This window comes from Sphaeramia orbicularis, chromosome 16, assembly GCF_902148855.1.
Source record: "Sphaeramia orbicularis chromosome 16, fSphaOr1.1, whole genome shotgun sequence".
Classification (NCBI taxonomy): Eukaryota; Metazoa; Chordata; class Actinopteri; order Kurtiformes; family Apogonidae; genus Sphaeramia; species Sphaeramia orbicularis.
The window spans coordinates 3,666,491-3,688,245 of record NC_043972.1 but is presented as its reverse complement, the minus strand read 5'-3'; the positions used below and the strand labels follow the sequence as shown (position 1 = coordinate 3,688,245).

The following is a 21,755-nucleotide window of genomic DNA, read 5'->3' as shown; positions in this document are numbered from 1 at the left end:
CTCAAAGTTTGGACATATTTTTAGTTTTTACTACAACCGCTGCTGCTGATAAACAATTATGTCGTACTCGGAGAAATGTTCGTCAGAAGTCTTGACCTTCGTATGTCGTGACGTAACTAGTTATAAAACGTAACAAATTAAGTAGGATTTGAAATGGGTTGTAGAAATCCACTTGATTTTTGTCGGAATGAATATAAAGATAGCTTTGCAGCACCTGGAGGGTTCAAATTCAAACTTTTGGAACTATTAGGGTCCAAATACATAAATAAATGAACCAAAGACTAATAAAAGTGGGTTTAGCAAAATATGACCCTTTTAACTTTGACTTCAGTCTATGCATCTTTCACCAAAATTATTTCAGTTTACTATTGTGTCTCTGCCAAATAGTGAGTTATTCTGTTCAATCACAGCTTTGAGATCCTGTTCTAAACATAACATGGACTTGTTTCAATATTTACACATTATAAGGACTAACATTATATCAGGCCGCTTAGATTTCTTCATGTTGTTTTTGCAGAAACAGTGTCAAAAAATGTCTTTTTTTTTGCCAATTCTTTTGCACCTCTTTTTCAGGAAGAACTTAACTTTCAATATCTGGCCATTACGTATCATTACTGTATGTAATACATGCTTAAAACAGTGTGTTTTAGCAAAAAAAAAAACAAAAAAAAAACAACCTTAGTTTTTTTTTTTTTTTTTAGCATATTTATTATGAAAAACAACTGTTAATGTTCATAACAAAACTTAAAAAATAATTTTTAATCCATTTTTCATATGCTCAAACATTTTTATTTGTCTATAGCATTCTGTGTCCATGTTACAGCTTCTTATTTAGTCATTTCTGGTCATTTTTAGCTTGTGTGATCAATCAACTATCAATGAAGTGTACAACATGGAAAAATATAGATAAAAACAGTGGTAAAAAAGGTGATAAAAACAGCAAAACTAAACAAAAAAACATGGCAAATCACACTAGTAGAGCACTCCAAAACTGCACTATCACTTTTATATACAATTATTTACAAGAATTCACAGCTAAAACCTCACTAAAACGCTGCTAAAAGTAATAAAAAATCTTCCATCTCTCTCTCACTGACTGGATTCTGCTGCTCTCTGTTCCAAATGTATTTATTTTATTTAACCTTTATTTAACCAGGAAGAAAATCCCATTGAGATTAAGAACCTCTTTTCCAAGGGAGTCCTGGCCAAGAGGCAGCACAACACATAGTTACAACATACAGTTACATTATACAGTTACAACATACAATAATTTACAGGACCAGTCAACCTATGCAAAACACGTGCAAGTCATTGAGATATTCTCTAACACTCTGAGTTTGGATTTAAAAGCATTCAGACAGATCAGCTCAGTCTGTTTCCAGTCTTTTAGCAGCATATTCCATGAGCAGAGTACACAAATGCCCTTTGACCAGCGCTGTACGGACCAATGGCACAAACGGGAACAAATGCTCATTTGATCGCGGACAATAAGATTCAATACTTATTTATCTGTCACCACTGAGAATCTTCTCTGGTCTGCCTAGAAAGTCTATTCGACAACTGCAGCTGATCCAGAATGCTGCTGCTCGAGTCCTCACTAAGACCAAGAGAGTGGACCACATCAGTCCAGTTCTCAGGTCTCTACACTGGACCACATCAGTCCAGTTCTCAGGTCTCTACACTGGACCACATCAGTCCAGTTCTCAGGTCTCTACACTGGACCACATCAGTCCAGTTCTCAGGTCTCTACACTGGACCACATCAGTCCAGTTCTCAGGTCTCTACTCTGGACCACATCAGTCCAGTTCTCAGGTCTCTACACTGGACCACATCAGTCCACATCAGTCCAGTTCTCAGGTCTCTACACTGGACCACATCAGTCCAGTTCTCAGGTCTCTACACTGGACCACATCAGTCCAGTTCTCAGGTCTCTACACTGGACCACATCAGTCCAGTTCTCAGGTCTCTACACTGGACCACATCAGTCCAGTTCTCAGGTCTCTACACTGGACCACATCAGTCCAGTTCTCAGGTCTCTACTCTGGACCACATCAGTCCAGTTCTCAGGTCTCTACACTGGACCACATCAGTCCACATCAGTCCAGTTCTCAGGTCTCTACACTGGACCACATCAGTCCAGTTCTCAGGTCTCTACACTGGACCACATCAGTCCAGTTCTCAGGTCTCTACACTGGACCACATCAGTCCAGTTCTCAGGTCTCTACACTGGACCACATCAGTCCAGTTCTCAGGTCTCTACACTGGACCACATCAGTCCAGTTCTCAGGTCTCTACACTGGACCACATCAGTCCAGTTCTCAGGTCTCTACTCTGGACCACATCAGTCCAGTTCTCAGGTCTCTACTCTGGACCACATCAGTCCAGTTCTCAGGTCTCTACACTGGACCACATCAGTCCAGTTCTCAGGTCTCTACACTGGCTCCCTGTCTCTCAGAGAAGAGATTTTAAAATTCTCTTACTAACATATAAAGCACTGAATGGTTTAGGCCCAAAATCCAGAGACCTTCTAGTCCAGTATGACCCATCCAGACCACTCAGGTGGTCTGGTGCAGGTCTGCTCTGGGTTCCCAAAGTCAGAACTAAACCTGGAGAATCAGCGTTCAGTTTCTATGCTCCGTAGATCTGGAACAAACTACCAGAAAATATCAGGTCTGAGATCTGAGAGTCTGAGTTCTGTTCAGTCCAGGTTCCAGACTCACCTGTTCACTGCTGCCGCTGACTAAAAGGCTTTTGACTTTTTAAATTTTATATTCTCTTTTGAAACTCTGCACTGCAACTCTTACTTTAATATGTGTTTTTATTTTTATTTTTTTTAATTTTTTATTTTTTTTGGATTTTATGTGTTGTTTTCTTACTTGCTGTTTTTAATCACCTTTTACATGTTTCTTTTATAATGTTTTAAATGTGTTTCTTTTTCCCTGTCGTTGTATTTCAATGTCCTGTGTGAAGCACCTTGAATTGCCTTGTTGCTGAAATATGCGATACAAATAAACTTGCCTTGCCTTAATAATCCTCCAAAATTCTGGAAAGCAATTAAATCTCTGAGTGTAAATAAAAGTTTTCAGTCTCTCCCTACATTTGTTTTAGAAGATTCTGTCCCAGTTTATGATAGAACTGCGGTTTTAAATTGTTTCCACAAACATTTTATATCATGTAGTTCTTTATTTGAAACATCAAAAATGGTCTCAGTGAATTATTGCTCAAATCCCCTATAGTTTGTAGGAGACCCTTTTAAGAACCCAATCTCATCTTTCAGGTGCTATTTAAATAGTTTCAATGGTTCAGAAGTTATAGAAATGTGAATGACAGTGTATACAAAAATGTTTCACCAGCGACACAGTGGTCCTGAAAGGGTTAACACACTGTCCAGCCGTGTCACTACCGGGCCTGTAACGGTACACGTACCGAACCGAACCGTTTCAGTACACAGCTGTTCGGTTCGGTACACAGCTGTACCCAAACAGCACAGTATGATGAGAAAAAGAAAAAGGAACGAAAGACGTCGTTCGATGCAGAACTTTAAATCTGCGCAAGTTTCACACGGACATATTGAAGGACGCACACATTGACCTGAAATATGAAATAGCAGCTGATATAAGGTAAAAAAAAACAACAAATATGATGTGAACCTGGAAGGAAGAGACTGCAGACCCTCCACCATCAGTCCAGTCCAGTTTGGATCAGTTCAGGTTCAGGTGAAAGACAACAACCAGGAAAGAGACGCTGATAAGACGGACGTTGTTTGGCCCCTAGGAACTACGGTAGTTCTAAAACACTGACACTAGCTCTGTCTGTCTGTCTGTTTATCATGCATGCTGTATAACAGAGGAATAAATAGAACGTTGAAAGTATGTAAAGTTTCACTTTCGTTTCACGACAGCGTTTGTTATGTTAGTTATAGACCGCACCCCCAGGTATATAACTGTGCGCCCCTACCCCCCCGGCTCCGGCAAAAAAAAAAAAAAATCCCCCGTGCACACCCACACACAAATACACACAGTATCCTCAACAGTTTGTTCTCTGTCCTAAAATAAATAATGTGGTTCATTGTGTTGTCAGTGTTTCTCTTCAGTTTGTTTCAACAGAATACCAGTTTGTCCTCTTGTTAATGTTGCACTTCATGTGGAATTTTTTCGTTACTTTTCCGCAGAATGTGAACTGACAGAACTGTGATTAAATTTTTCTTGTTTGTTCAAAACTACCTTTCAGGGAAAAGTGCAATACTAATGTTTAAAATACATTTAGTAATATTAATAATTTATTTCATTTTCTATTTGATTTGTAGCAGCAGAATTATATTATTCCTGTTTTTCTATATTCTATTGTCTCCAAAAATTGGGGGAAAAATGTTAAAAAATTCATAAATTCATTAATAGACATTTTGAGGGGTTTTCTTTCTTCCTGTACCGAACTGGAAAAACCTGAACCGTGGCTTTGAAAACCAAAAACGTACTGAACTGAAAATTTTGCATACCGTTACAGGCCTAGTCACTACTGTACTTCACCATCAGAAACATCAGAAAGCAGAGCCTCTACTTGTATCCTTGCACTTGTATTAAGTTGAATGTGTTCTGGATACTTCTTCCACATGACTGCCCTGCCTCCTAAAGCCCAACAGGAACACATCCAGTACAAACAGTCCTGTCACAAAGTGGAACGGACATGCACTTATTGTGTTTGACACTGAAATGACTCCCATACGTCTCAGTTTGTCGTCCGCCAGCGCCCTTCTTATCAGATCCAGCTGACCTGCGCACACCTGAATCAGCACAGTGTGTATTTTCCCATGAAGACGACAGCGCTAAACCACTCATGTGTGCTGAGCTAACACACTTTCCAAACACACACCTGTGCCGCTTCGTCTGGAGGAGCGCCAGCTGCCATCAGCTCCTCTGATTCACCAGCCTTTTCCTCATCACGGTAATGGACTCGTGTATGCTACAGTAGATGTGACAAATGGTGTGAAAGTGAGAGCTGATAAGAGGGCACACTGTTCCGCACAAATGGCTTTCTGCTTAAGAAAATGAGCTGTCTGGGTAAGAAGAATGACCCACAGCATCTGGAGGTTCCATGTCAGGCCGAAGTATTAGAAGATGATGTATATTAATAGAAGAATGAACATATTGCAATGAGAGTCATAGTTTGAGTCTATATGAAAGCATTGACAGAACCGTGCAAAAGTCCTATTCCACCTTTATCCTTGATGATTTTCAGGGTTGAAATGATCACATATATTTATTCCTCATTCAATTTTCTTCAGATACAACAAGAAAATACACAGAATATGTCCACAGCCTTAAAAGCCTTCAAAAACTGAACTAAATCTGTTCTAAAGTCACTATTTACACTGTAAGCCTGGACTTTGTATTCACTAAAATGCTTTAATTACAATGTACTTAAATGATTTCAGTTTCATGACAGTACTATAAGATGTTCAGTATATTCTACTAATTTGTAGACATAGTCGAAAGTGCGAAAAAGTTTCAGTTGAATGGAATTAAATCCCTCAGTTTTAGTCCTGACCACAGCTTTTTATCTGTGCATTGCATTGTGGGTATTGTTCCTGCTGTTGTAAATGTGTTGTTTTTCTGTGCAGGGGTTCAGCGGGTTGTGCTGTTAGTGTTCATTTGGACTGAATGTGTGGATGTCAGTGTTTATTGGCCTTTTTGTGTTTGTTTGTGTATTTTTGCAGAGCTACATCAGAGCCATAGGCCCAACAATGCATTTACTGTTCATCTAGGATTGTTCTTGAGCAATATAAATATTAATGCCTTGCCAAATTAAAAGCACTTCCTGTACACTGTAAGCCCGGATAAGTAGAGTTTACTCCAAAAATTTGAGGCAAGTGATTGCACTTAAATGATTTGAGTAATGATCGACTAATCAGTTGGTTTAAGTAGGTTCAACTTTAATGCTAAAAGTATTGAACTTAAACTATTAAGTAGAAAACACTAAAAGACAAGTTATTTGTACTTTAAATCTGTTGTAAAATCAGCCCCACTATCCAACCATTCAACTCAACATTTTAGCTTACACCGACTAACTTACTCTTTTGCAGCCAGATTAATTTATCATTGATTAAACAACTTTTTTTTACATTAATCACACTCAAAATCATATTCCTGACCATAATATTTATAAAATTATTCAGTTTAATATATTGTAGCAAGAATGGAAGTTAGCTCAATGTCATTTCCCAGTACAGGAAGGGCTTTTAATTTGACAATACATTGGGATTTCCATTGTACAATAACACTCTTAGATGAACAGTAAAGCCATAGTTGTTCCTCTGGCTCTGACTCATGGTGCAGCTCTACAAAAATACAAAAACAAACACAAAAAGGCCAATAAACACTGACATACACACATGAAATCCAAATTAACACTAACACCACAACCCCACTGAACCCCTGCACAGAAAAAGAACACATTTTCGGCAACATGCCCAATACCCACAATGCAATGTGAAGATAAAAAGGTGTGGTCAGCACTAAAACTGAGTGATTTAATTCCATTCAACTGAAACTTTTTCGTACTTTCAACTATGTCTACAAATTAGTAGAATATACTGAACATTTTATAGTAACATCATAAAACTGAAATCATTTAAGTGCATTGTAATTAAAGCATTTTAGTAAATACAAATTCCGGGCTTACAGTGTACTAATTTGTAGACATAGTCGAAAGTGCGAAAAGTTTCAGTTGAATGGATTTAAATCACTCAGTTTTAGTCCTGACCACAGCTTTTTATCTGTGCATTGCATTGTGGGTATTGTTCCTGCTGCTGTAAATGTGTTGTTTTTCTGTGCAGGGGTTCAGTGGGTTGTGCTGTTAGTGTTCATTTGGACTGAATGTGTGGATGTCAGTGTTTATTGGCCTTTTTGGGTTTGTGTGTATTGTTGCAGAGCTACATCAGAGCCATAGGCCCAACAATGGATTTACTGTTCATCTAGGATTGTTCCTGAGCAATATAAATACTAATGCCTTACCAAATTAAAAGCACTTCCTGTATTGGCAAATTATACAGAGCTAACTTCCTGCCTCACTTCCATCCACGCAACAATATATTTAGTTGAATTATATAAAGCAATTTATATTGCAAAAGATTTAAATTTAAATCAACTTGGAATTGAGTCCAATGAACTGATGACATTAAGTCTAATGATTATACAAAACAATTGACATTGCAACAAATTTTAAGTTAAATTAACTTGGCATTTAGTGTGTTGTACTTAAAATAGTAATTCCATTCAAATCAAGCATTTAAGTTTAATACAGTCAAGTTTTCATTACTCTTTACTTAAATTTTTTAAGGCAACGGGTTACCTCAGATTTTTTAAGTCAACTCAACTTATCTGCTCTGACAAAGTAGTGTGACCTCTGACCCCATGAACACAAGCAGCACAAACAAAGTTTTTATTATGACTACTGCACAAAGTGACAAATTGCCATCCCCTTGTTGCAACATTTGTTCATAAAAACTTCGCATTTAAACATTTTTATCCAATACTGATCACAGTTATAGTTTAATATCAGAGCTAAAGCCCTACGTTTCATTTAGGATCAATTTCTTAAGAGAAGAGCATGTTTTGTACATTTGCATAAAGTGAATAAAAATGATGTTCATTTTGAATTCCCATGTCACGCAGCAGGAATTTAAGTATTTTTACCCCAAAATTTTATTTGCATGAACTGTAACATGTGTCATGTGAAAGTACTTACTGAGACCTATTCATACATGTATAAAACATGGAGCTACAGTGGCGGAAAAAATTATTAGACCATCAAAAGTCATCAAAAACAACAGTTATGTAATCAAGTACTGACTCCTGCAGCGGGGGCAATGGCATCAAATGTAGATAAATTATACTTTTAATCTCATTCGGATACTTTCATTTATTTATTCACTTTTTTTATTACCCCCCATTTTCCTCCTTTTTTCTCTCTCTCTCCTTTTCTCATCTCTTCTTCTCATTTAGTTTCAGTTACCTAACGATTAAACTGGTCAACACCAAATGTATTGTTTCAGTTTTTTGAGCTGATTTAGGATCATTTTGGTGTGCTGAATCCAAAAATCACATTCATTTTGCTCAATCAGGTCAACTTTCTGAACTATGCTACATATTGGCTTTTGAACATTTTTGCTTACATTTATGGGCATTTTCACATCATATGATACAAAATTCTTTCATATTTCTTGCGATAAACGAGTTCTGAAGATTTTACTTTTGCCAATTTATGATTGTTTTTTTAATATTACAGGTGAATGAAATGGCTTCGACTAGAAGATCTTGCAAAAATAAGCCTGACGTATTCTGCTACATCTGCGCTGAATACACCATTGTACCTAACAGGAATCAAGTCACAAGTTTCATCAAGTGTGCTTGTGAAAATGATTTTTTTTCTCTTAAAACCTATTTTGGGTGAGAACTATATAAAAAAAATCAACTGATAAAGTAACAAAAATATAATCAATTTTGTGAGAAGATCAAATTTTTCAAAATCAAATTAGCAAAAAAAAACCTGACCTGATTGAGAAAAACAGATGTCATTTTTGGATTTAGCGGTGCAAAATGGTCCTAATTCAGTTGAAAAAACCTAGACAACTTGCAAAAAACATTTTTTTGTAACCCAGTGTAATCTTTGGTCATATCCCTGATTTTTTTTTTTTTTTGAGAAGCCCACATCACAACAGTCACCCCACATACACATCTTACACACTCCACCACACACAAACCATTTATACAACCAAGACACGACATTGATTCATACTACCCGGTCAGTCAGATATTTTGTTTCTTTTGTATATTACATGCCATATATCTTAACCCCTCCCTTCACCCACATTATGACGACTTAATGTAAATGTAAATATTGTATAATACTCTTCTGTGCAGCTTCTACCAGACTGTGGTGGCTGGTGCCCTGTTTTTTGGTGTGGTGTGTTGGGGAGAGGGAGCTCGCATTTCTGACAGAAACAGACTGAACAAACTCATTAAGAAAGTGAGCTCCATCATTGAGACTGGACTGGAAACAGTTCAGCAAGTGGCTGGGGTGAGAATGCTCAGGAAACTGGACTCTATTTTGAAGAACGCATCTCACCCATTGCACCATCTTGAGGTGTTCAGAGAGAGCACCTTCAGCCACAGACTGAGCCCCCCTCGGTCCAAGACTGGACGCAGTAGGAGGTCCTTCCTGCCTGCTGCTATTAGACTTTTTAATATCGCTGTGCGATAAATTATTATTGTATGCTGTGCGTACTTAGGTGTGTTAGGTTATTGTATTATATACATTACTTGTATTGTATGGATGGATGGATGGATGTATAGATAGATGTATAGATGTATAGATGTATAGATAGATAGATAGATAGATAGATAGATATCTTTTATTCTGTTTATTATTTATTTGTTCCATTGATGGCTGTTTGTGGGATGTTCATGCGATGGGTCAGAGTGTTTTTCTTCTTGTACTGCTGCTGTTGTAACAAAGCAATTTCCTGCAAAGGATCAATAAAGTATCTATCTATCTATCTATCTATCTATCTATCTATCTATCTATCTATCTATCTAATACTGTACATAAGTCTCCTTGTCACTTGATGTTGCTTCAATAAAGGTTTAAAAAAAAAGTACTAACTCTTGTGTGTGAAAAAAATCAAATATGAAAATATAACTAACAAAACTGAAATAATCTAACAAGTAAACAACATGAACAAAAGTGAAGGCTATAAGACTACAGCCTAGCATATACAACTATAATAGTCTTCAGTTAAAGCTCAAGGCTATAAGACTATCTCCATACAGCGTGATGCTCCCATGACTACAGTTTCAGAAATAAAAGTACAGTCACGGAAAAAATTATTAAACCATTAAAAGTCATCAAAAACAATGGTTCTGCAATCCAGTCCTAACTCCTGTGTGTGTCATGTGACTAAAACAGACAGAAAAGAAAACATGGAATGCCTAAAAGCACTGTTTTTGTCAGAACAATGACATAGATATTGATGTAAGAACTGAAGTGATTTTGGTTTTTATCAAAAAAAAAAAAAAAAACATGGAAAATGGATAGATATCAGCTCAGAAATTAAACTCTTATGAGCCATTTTTGTTGTTATTATATTTGTCCAAACAAATGTAACTTTAGTTGTACCAGGCGTTAAAATAATGTTTTTCAACCTTGGGGTTGGGACCCCACATGGGGTCGCCTGAAATTTCTAGTAATTGATTAAAAAAAAAAAAAAAAAAGCTTAATAAAAAAACATATGGTGAGTTGACAGAGACAATCCCAATCCATAACAGACATGACAAACTGTAAGTGTGAAACTGCAGCACTGTGGTTCTGTTTCTGTGTCAAATGTTCACTGTGGTCAGTTTCAGATGCTGCAGCTCTTTCATAATTCATAGTTTCAGTTCTTGTTTGTTCAGTATTAATTGTCCTCCATGTAAATCACAGCTGGACTGACTGGACAGATCCTGACCAAGGAAAATCACATTCTCCCTCTGTGCAGTAATCTACACCTGGATTTACTGCCTCTGTCCACAATAATATACATTATATAGACTAAATGTGTCTAAAATTAACATTTATTTGCAACATAGTATGGCAAACTATTACATAATCAAAACAAATTAATTTTAGCAAAAAAAAAAAAAAAAAAAAAAATCTCTCAGTTTTGAATGTCTGGGGTCACCAGAAATTTGTGATGTTAAAATGGAGTCATGAGCCAAAAAAGGTTGGAAACCACTGGATTAAAACGAACAAGAAACTGAAGAAAACAAGGGTGGTCTAATAATTTTTTCCGCGACTGTAAGTTATTTAGTTTTCAACACAGAGCTTATTGAACATGTGTCCCTGTGGCACCGCTTGATCTGGCCCTGAAGTAACAAAACCAAGACACAAGCAGTTCCTACGAAAACATGCACTCAGCACAGCACAAGAATATACACATTTGGATAATAAGACTAAATAAGATGCTGGGAAATAAGTGAAAAATACAGTGTCATTATTTGTTTCCAGGCAGAGCTGCAGTGATTAAGTGGTGAGTGCAGTCACGGTCTGTGCGGAACATTTCTGCAGGCACAGCAGCAGCACTTCTGGCTTCAACAAGCACAGACTTCAGACGTTTAGTCACTCCCGTCAGCATGGCGACTCCACTAATTAACAAACAGAACAAGCACAGAAATCCCTGATCTGAGTGACTTGTCGTATTGATTGAAAGGGCACAATAAACACTCCGGCTCTTAGCTGATTGCTAATGCTATTCAGGACTAATTTATATTTCAGTGTATTCACCGGTACAAGGTGAACGTGAGGCTGAGAGGACGTTTGTGAGACTGGAAAATGGGTATAGTAGGTGATTTTCAAGGTCTGCCCATAAATTGTGTTGTGTCAGACAGAGGGGATGCCTCAGAACTTCTAATGCTCAGTGTGGAAGTTGCTTCAGTGTCACAGCTGCTCTGACTTTGTGAGGAATCTGAAGCTCAGTCTAGAGCTTTAACAGCATTAAAATATTAGCTGCATGTTATTCTATAATTTTTATTTCATTGTGTTGCCGATCACACACTTTACAGAAATATTTTTTATCATTCTGATGACGTTTCCTCCACTCATGCTTGGGCTTATGCTACATTTTCTCTGTTTACTTACATTAAATGAAGTGTTGACAAAGCCCTTTTTGCACATGATTTGTACATTGTGGACTCTTCTGGTGATTTAGAAATAAACTCCCTACATTTGGGTTTCACGTGGCGCATTTACACAGGATGAACAAATCTGTTTTTTATTAAAATTTACTGACAACATCAACAGGATCTAATGTCAAGGCTCACAATGAACCCATAAAGACCCAAACATCCACCCTTGTCATGTACCGAAAACAAAATAAAAAATAATGAGAATTAATGCTGATACATAAAACACAATAAATACATTCATATAATAGTTTTATTGTCAATCATCTTGTTTAAGCTTTGGTAACATTTTAAAAACATTTCTACTTAATATAATTCAAAATGAGTTTATTTGAGTAGCTAAGGAATAATTTTTTTGCTGATAAAAGGTGCATTTATTAATTAATGACCAATTAATTAACTTTTCTTATCAATGAAAGAGGGCACTTTTCAGTTTATATTTTGCACACAAAATTCACTTAAATTTTTTTTTTTTTTTTCAATTTTTGATATATTACAGTTAAATATATATTGTTTGTTTACAAAGTTTTGAAAATATAAACAGACACCTTTGGCACAGGAACGAATTTTGCCTAATTTTTTTCAGTCAAAAATGCTGAAGTGAGAGTTGGGGGTACCTGGCTAAAAAAAATCATATTTCAGGGGGTACTCCACTGTAAAAAGTTTGAGAACCACTGCTTTGGCTGATTAGCCAAGTCATGTAAAATTGAGGCTGGACAACATAAGCTCGGCTTGTTCTTACTCCATTTCAGTTGTTATAGAGCCACAATAATCACTTTTTCATTGACCCTCAAATTGTGCGAATATAAATTGTGCATAAAAATGTACCTAATGGAAAAATGACAATTTCGCCAAAACTATTGTTTTTCGATTAAAAGTTTTTGCGCTGGCAAGAGGTGGTTTTTTGGGCATAGCACAAATGGTATATCATGCAGAACTGCAATGGAAAGACCTTTTTCTGCAACTAGAGTCATGTGAATAAAAAAAAATGGATGATGACGTTACAACAAGTGAAGAAGAGGAAGAGTTTTAAAAGAAACATGTTGTGGTATGTGTGGACACACTACGAAACTGAATCATTTTTTAATTTAATACGGGATAGAGGGGTAATATATAATAATTAAGAATATATCTGTAAATCAACAAATATTTACGTTCGTCTCCATGTTTATGGAATGAGTTTGCGTGTTATCTTGCGATAATAAATAAACATATCATCGCATTTGTGATTTAATGGAAAAACCGACATTAGGCACTTCTGTTTTTTCGTCATTTATTAAATATCGGTAAAGTTTTGCGCAGATGTCCAATGGAAAAGTGACAAATTAAATAGTTGTACACTGTGTGACTTTTTTTTTTTTTTTTTTTTTTTTGGAGTGTCACATTTAAATTTGTCATTTCTTTTTGCCTTTTGTTCACCTTTATATTTCATTACTACTTATGTTCTTATAATAAAGTTTATCATTATCAATATAGAGTAATTCCAAATGGATTGAGTTCTGGCCTTCTGCATGTGGTCACTTTATCTCAGCTTTTTGTTAACTTTACAGAAAACGCATCGATATCCTGATGTGAAATAACCTGTATCAGTATATGGTATTTCAGTGGTATTACCCATGATGCTCTTGGTGCACTTATATTAATGTGGAGTTTTCATCCCCGTGGCCACTGAGCTGCTAAAGACAAAGCCACCTACCTCCAGGTAGCACCCAAAGCCTTATCTTTTTAGTAATGAGAACGATAATCCTCGACCCAGTTGCCGTTCTAACCCGACCCATATAATCCTAATGCACAGGAGCCGGCAGGTCTTTGAATGCACCGCGGACGAGACTGGCACAAATCAAGAGGACAAACAGTGCAACAGATATTTCCATCACTCAGTATTCGGTCTTAATGCTGTTACCATGGCGCCGCTGCTCTGTTAATTGGAAAATTAGCATTTCAATCCACAGTCAATGATGAGAAACTACTAATTTTTCTATTTCATGTTTGATCCGACATGTGTCATTAAAACAGCCTCAGTGACAGGTGGAGTCATTAAAAACCTGACTGTTGAAGGGCGTTTACAAACTGGCTCTAATGTATTTTGCAGAAAACACTAAGTAATAATAATGAATGGATTAAATGTGTTTTTTTAATGGCGCAGAATCACTAGTGAGGGGTTAATAGTTATTTCTGCAAAACAATACAATATGTTTGGGATTAACATCAAAACTTTATTCTGATACTCACTTATAATGATACTTTTAGGGCATCTTTGAGTATTTTTACTACAGACTGTATATAGTACTGAGTGAAAGTCTTAGTCCACCTCTAGTTTTGTTGCTTTTGCAATGTTTACATAAGCACCGTCATCTTCTGCAACACTGATTCACCAGTAAAAGCCATGTGGTTTGACAAATGACAGTGGTTAGAGATGCTTGTTTTTATGTTCAGTTAATGATATGTTTTGCAGAAAATGTCACTTTTTCTTCAGTTTTCTCTGCTCTGATAATAATAACCTTTGAATTCACTCTTAGAGTTTATGAATATCTATAAATATCAGTAAAATAAAGTACATTAATTGGGGAAAATACCTGATTTTCACTGAAAAATGCAAAATGCAGGGGATAGTATTAGAACAAATTGTGATAAATCACAAGTTAAGATTAGATGTAGAGAAAACAGAATTCAGCAGCTGCCACAAATATAGTTGTAGGTCTTTCTTTCTTCAGAAAATTAAAGGTTGAAATGAGCATATATATATATGAACACATTAGAAAATATAGGAAATATGTGCACAGCCTTAAAAGGCACAGAAAAACTGAACAAAGTTTGTTGTAAAGGTTAAAGTCACTACTTAGTGTGACCTCTGACCCCATGACAAGAAGCAGCACAAACAATTAGAAACATCTGACATCAGTTTGTTGATATTTTGTTCATTTTCTTGATTATTTTGATTATTTTTACAAATTTTGTTGATCATTTGATTTTTTTTTTGGTTATTTTGTTCATTTTGTTGATTATTGATTATTATGTTTTGGTTATTTTGTTAAATTTTGTTGATTATTTTCTTAATTTTGTTTATTTTTCCCCATTTTTGTTCATTTTATGAATCATTTAATTCATTTTGTTTATTTTTTCTGTTCATTTTTTGCTTTACGTTGATTATTTTTTTCAATCTGTGGCTCACTTTGCTTACTTTTGTTTAAATTTGTTACTACCATAAAACAGAAAACTGATGACATAAATCTCGTATTGTCTGAACCAAAGGGTTAGGCGGACATACTTCACATATATCTGGACCTCAATACAGAGACTGACAAATGCATATGTGTGGACGTTAGAACTTTACTGAACCAACAAACCTAATGTTGGACTTTCACACAGTAATGTTCTTTAATAACACAATTAGGTTTCACAAACCACTACCTCCTATCAATACTACTATACTACGTTTCCCCTGTATCTGAGAGTCCAGAGAGCCTTTTGTCATTGCCAGTGGGTGAAAGATAATCTGATAATCTAAAAAAAACAGAGTAATGGGATTACCGTGTGGTGGGCTGCTGAAAATAACCTTGGAGAATCTGACAAACGCCCAGTGGAAGCGACACACCAGGGTGCTTTCATCACCGTCCATGGCTTATAATTAGGTGTTGCTCTTTGATGAAATGATATTAAAAGGACACGAAATTTGACTTAATTTAACAGAATGAAGATTTAAGCTTTCACACTGACGAGGACGGAGGCTAATTATTATCTGTAATGACAATCGACCTGATGAACCTTCACTGATTAAAGAATGAATGTCGAACTTCGATGGGTCTGATACCACGGCCGGCGACCTTTACTGTGTAAAAAGCCAGATTTGATCAGAAAGAAAAGAAAATCTGCCTGAAACTGAAAAAAAATCCAACATCTGAGCCCTTTAAATGCAGGTACCACAGCCTATTTTGCCTAGATTAGTCTATCAATATTACTAATAAGACTAAATGAGCAGTCATTTATGTTCTGCCACAGATGGCCTCTTTGCCGGAGGCTGTTTTACTTTGCATTTCCATTACAATTATGCAGTCTTTCAACATTATACTTTCTGTTGTTTGCCAAATTCAGTACAGATAGAGCATACCAATAAGACAACAAAGCAAACAAATCTGTCCATTTACTACTGAATTCTCTGTTATCCTCACAGACTTTGCTTCTTGTGGACACAGGAACAATTCCTAGTGAAATACCCACCGAAACAACCGTTACACAGTTTAACAAAATACTATAAAAACAGTACATGAGTACATTTTTGGGTGTTATTGTAGATGAAAAATTGAATTGGAAATCTCATATTAATCTTGTCTGTAAAAAAATCATAGTCAGTTGGCATTTTGAACAGAGTTGGTTCATTGATAAATCATTGTTGTTTCTTGACTTTTTTATTATTTGCTTAATATATCCTTACATTATTTATTGCAGTACTGTTTGGGCGGCAACCTGTCCCACGTATCTCGATAAGATTCTCTTAATTCAAAAGAAATTTTTAAGAATGATCAGTTTTTCTAAGAGACTCCACTCATCTGCTCCGCTTTTCCAAAAAATTCAAACTTCTCTCAGTTTTTGATGTGAACGTTTACCAGTTTACCAGTCTCCATGTACAGGGTGGGGAAGCAAAATGTACACTGAACATTTAGCTGTTTTTTCTCAGCAGGCACTACGTCAATTGTTTTGAACCCAAACATATATTGATGTCATAATCATACCTAACACTATTATCCATACCTTTTCACAAACTTTTGCCCATATGAGTAATCAGGAAAGCAAACGTCAAAGAGTGTGTGATTTGCTGAATGCACTCGTCACACCAAAGGAGATTTCAGAAATAGCTGGAGTGTCCATAAAGACTGTTTCTAATGGAAAGAAGAGAATGACTATGAGCAAAACTATTACCAGAAAGTCTGGAAGTGGAGGAAGCAACAAAAAACGTACCAAAGCTTTTATTAAAGCTCTCAAATCCAAAATCCTAAAGGATCCAACCAAATCCATCCAGATACCAGGTATTGCCATGGCTTAAAGCAAACTACCCAGATGGAAATTATGTATGGACACAGGATGGTGCTCCAGCCCACACAGCTAGAAAAATACAAGATTTCTGCAAATCCAACTTAAGCAATTTTTGGGAATCATTTATGGCTGCCTTCTAGCCCAGATCTAAACCCTCTGGATTCTGCTGTTTGGGGCGTTTTAGAACATGCTACCAATAGAACAACACACAGCAATGTCGACTTTCTTAAAGATACTATTAAAGAAGAATGGGAGAAGTTGTCACCCCAATATTTGAGGAACACCTGCGCAAGTTTCAGGAAGCGTGTGAAGGCAGTTATGGAGAAAGAAGGAGGACACACAGAATAAAAACATTTTCTATTATGGAAATTTTCTTGTGGCAAATAAATTCTCATGACTTTCAATAAACTAATTGGTCATACACTGTCTTTCAATCCCTGCCTCAAAATATTGTACATTTTGCTTCCCCACCCTGTATATATATGTTCACTTAACTCATATTCTTCCTAAAGTTTTTCACAATTTCTTTATGTTGTCTTCTGTTATTCACAACTTTCCGACACGATTTTCAAACAAATTTTATCTTCCATACTGCCGAACTTCAGTCTGTCAGTATTCTCTGAAATATGGTGGACCAAATCTGTGGAATAATCTACGAGCTGAACTTCAACCAACATCTACTTTATCATTGTTTAAAAAGCATCTGAAAAGGACTTTAAGTCATGAAAATATGTAAGGCTGTATATCACTTGATTTGTATTTGATGATTTGTAATGTGGATTACATTTGTATTGTTTTTACTTTAGTTTATTATTTCAGTTGTATTTTTTAATTCTTTTTTTGTGTATTGTTCATTTCGGGGGAGGTATTCATAGAAGGCTTCTTTTTTGGCTTCTAACCTCTCCTGCACAATTTTGTTACTTGTTTGAATGTTGTTTTTTCCATTGCTGTTTTTATTTTGTGCAAATAAATTAAATAAATTAAAATAAATAAATGAGGCAAAAGTCAAAGCAGTAGGCCTAAAAATGGTTGCAAAAAATGAACACAAACTTTAGGCCAAAAAATCAAAAATCAAAAAATAAAAAGGATTTGCATCAGTAAAAAAAAAGTTAAACAGTAACTTGGGAGCTGTGAGTAGATCATTCTAGCTCTGGTAAAATCTACTATATGAATAATGATTCTGTTTTTCTATTGATTGATCATTTTCACCCTTCTCACTCATTTTATAAAATAAAAGAAGCATCCAGGGAGTGTTCAGTAGGGCTGTGTATGTACCGTACAACCAAAAAAAGTCACCACCTGGACTTTTTTAAGAAAACAGTGGGAATATGATATGACATTGCGTGATAGTAGTTGCTTTGTCTTCATAAATGAATTGTATGAAACCAAAAAAATACACTCCACATGCTCTGGAAAACATTAATTAAAGATCAACCACTCATTTATTAATGTCAGATATACTCGGATAAAGTTATTCTGATATTCTTGGGTTTGGTCACATTTAAAAAGGGTTACGGAAAAAAAAAAATCATTTGGGTCACAACTTGCATTCTTCTACAGGGTGGGGAAGCAAAATTTACACTGAACATTTAGTTGTTTTTTCTCAGCAGGCACTACGTCAATTGTTTTGAAACCAAACATATACTGATGTCATAATCATACCTAACACTATTATCCATACCTTTTCACAAACTTTTGCCCATATGAGTAATCAGGAAAGCAAACGTCAAAGAGTGTGTGATTTGCTGAATGCACTCGTCACACCAAAGGAGATTTCAAAAATAGTTGGAGTGTCCATAAAGACTGTTTATAATGGAAAGAAGAGAATGACTATGAGCAAAACTATTACCAGAAAGTCTGGAAGATACTATTAAAGAAGAATGGGAGAAGTTGTCACCCCAATATTTGAGGAACACTTGCGCAAGTTTCAGGAAGCGTGTGAAGGCAGTTATTGAGAAAGAAGGAGGACACATAGAATAAAAACATTTTCTATTATGGACATTTTTTTGTGGCAAATAAATTCTCATGACTTTCAATAAACTAATTGGTCATACACTGTCTTTCAATCCCTGCCTCAAAATATTGTAAATTTTGCTTCCCCACCCTGTATCCCATCCATAATACTTCCTTATCTGAGACCAGATTGTGACTGTGTGAGAGACTACTGGGTTCTTAAACTTTAACTTAGAAATAGGGAGAGCTGAATAAATATATGCTTGTAATGAGGAAGGATAATAGCTTTGACTCTCCATCCTAAATTTTTTTTTCTTTTAAATAAATATATTAAATTGTAAATGTATACAAATGTTCTAAATAAGAGCAGAAAAATAATTAAATATGACGAAGCAGTTTTTTTTTTTGTTGAGTATGAATCTTAAACAATGAAGGCTTTTCCATACGGTCCCTTTGCACAGACCATGTTCGCTGCACAATAGTTGAGTTCAGTTCAGTTTTATTGATCCAAATAAGATTACAGCATCCTGTCTGGTGTCCATTTAGCACAGTTAAGGACAGTAGCAACAGAAACTACACAGCCCTTATAGTGCAGTACAGTAGTGTCTGTTGCAGCCTGAAATAAAAAAGACCTTCATCCTGTTGTGTTTGTCATTATACTGCGATCATACCTGCCTTCATTTTTTGGCTTTTGTGAGCAGACACAGTTCAGACCGGCTCAGCTGTTCTGAAATGAGTAGATTAGAACAGACAGACCCGTGACTCTGAAAGAAAGTCTCTGTCTGTTTCTGTAGCAGGCTGGCCGGTTGCCTGGTTACTGCTCAGTGATGTGTGTAAGCCCTATACAGTAATTACCCAGGTATCATAGCACCGCTGCTGGAAAGCGACAAGGCGCTGCCCTCCAGTCCGCCGCCACCCCAGCCCTATAACCGAGATAAGAGAGGCTGGCTGATTTGATTTTAACCCTCGCCATTTGAGCACAAAACTCTAACTACTGTTAAGATGAAGACGACCAAAACCCAAAACAACAGATGAAGCGCATTCTCACGTCTAGGCTGCGCTAATTGAGTCTGGTTAGAGGTTTAAGTCCCGCTGGAGGTGACCACGGTGAAAAACACATGACCTGCTAACGGCGTACACTAAGTGCTTCTCCATTGGAAACATATTGGATTTTGTGTCAATACGCTCCATCTGTGGATTTGTGTTTACCAGACACCAGTGTACGCTTAACGTCATCCAACCTGCTGCTCATTATTCCTTATTCTTGTTGCCCCATCTCTTTAATAGCCTGCATGCTCTATTCTGGGAAATGCACTGGATGGAAACGGGGAGGAACGTGCTCAGATGTACAATCAGCGACTGACACAGGTTCATCTCACCCTCCCTCTCTCAACCCTTTCCTCCCTCTATCTGCCTCCATATTTATTCTCTTCACTTATCTCCGCTTTGAAGTCGGTTTTCTATCACAAACCTGAATATGGTGGGAAGTGAAAAACAAACATGCACGGAAAGATGTTTTCTTTCCTCGTCTTCTGTTCAGAAAGACAAATATGACACATAGCGGTAACATTTGACTAACAACTTACTATACACACCAGTGGTGATTTCTCTCAGACTGCAGTGGAAGCCCGGCTTCCCCTAAAATTACGAAAATTAAATGGTTAAATCTGTTCGGTTGTGTTGACATTTTATTGACTACAAATGTGTTAGAACACATTCATCTCACAGACGAGTTCGTTCAGAATCAGCTTTATCACAAATCAACGGACGTGATGTTGTTCACTTCTCCTCCATTCCCGTGTCTGTGTTTTCTCCTCCATCTCTGCTCAGTGCATTTGTCCGTAGACTGTGTCCGTCTCTGGGCTTCAATGGGACTGAGTGGAACTGGTTTTTTCATCGCCTCAAAACTGGACGCTAATTGGATAAATGCCACAATGTTGTCCCGCCCCCGGACGCCAGGCGTCTCTGGGGGTGAATGGAGCTGTGGGCGGAGCTCGGCCGGGCTGGACGCCAGAATCCCACGTGCTGATTGGAGGATCGGTCGAAAGGCTGAATCCCATTTGATTGACAGCTGTTTTCAGATCTGCTCCTTCACTGACACAGTTCAGTTTAATACCGTCACACATTCTGCTGGGAAAGAGAGAGAAACCACTACGAAATTACTCGTTCATTTCTTGCACTGTAAATACAGGGTGGGGAAGCAAAATTTACAATGAACATTTAGTTGTTTTTTCTCAGCAGGCACTACGTCAATTGTTTTGAAACCAAACATATATTGATGTCATAATCATACCTAACACTATTATCCATACCTTTTCACAAACTTTTGCCCATATGAGTAATCAGGAAAGCAAACGTCAAAGAGTGTGTGATTTGAAAAAACACACTCATTGGACTTCCTTGTTTCAATTTAACATAATTTCAGCGTTTTCTTGTTTCAGTTTCATAATTCAATCATTTCTTGTTCGAGTTGAATATCATTTTGTAGATAGTTAAATCAAACTGTCAGCTAGGTCAGAGTGAAAGGAGCATCTCTGGTTTAAAAAGGCTGAAGTCTTACACCCACAACACACTGGGCCAAGGCCGTCTGAGCAGACCAGCTCTGCTGGACATTCAGAGGACACTGGTCCAGTCCCTGGAAAAGACGCCTACTTGGTACGATAAGGTCACTGAGCATTTTCTTAAAAAGGAACGGAGGGCCGAATGTACAGGGTGAGTCAGAAAAAATGCTCTTTCCATTTAAAGAAATTGTACTGCTAAAACGGAAACACTGATTTTTCTTTTGACCATACAGTCATATTGATGTGGTTATTGAGCATGTCTGGTGATGTAGTCATAGATTTATTGCATTGCATAAGAGAGAGAAGGTCCATTGTTTATTGGGCACTGAAATACCTGCCAACACAATGTATGCCACAGTGAACAAACTTGAAATTGACAACAATTACAGGAGTCGGGGCTTTGCTTTCACACTCAGGACATAGGCCTACATGACAGTGCCCAGGGAGTTTTCATCATGGCAAGACCACAGTTTACGGATGTGCAGCGAGCTTTCAT

At 36.8% G+C, this 21,755-nt stretch overlaps 1 protein-coding gene across 4 annotated transcripts in view; it reads right to left on the bottom strand.

Annotated features, from left to right (window-relative positions):
- The window catches only part of ano10a (anoctamin 10a), a 109,889-nt gene that overhangs the window by 33,616 nt on the left and 54,518 nt on the right, over positions 1 to 21,755 (bottom strand). The gene's annotated exons all lie outside the window — the stretch shown is intronic.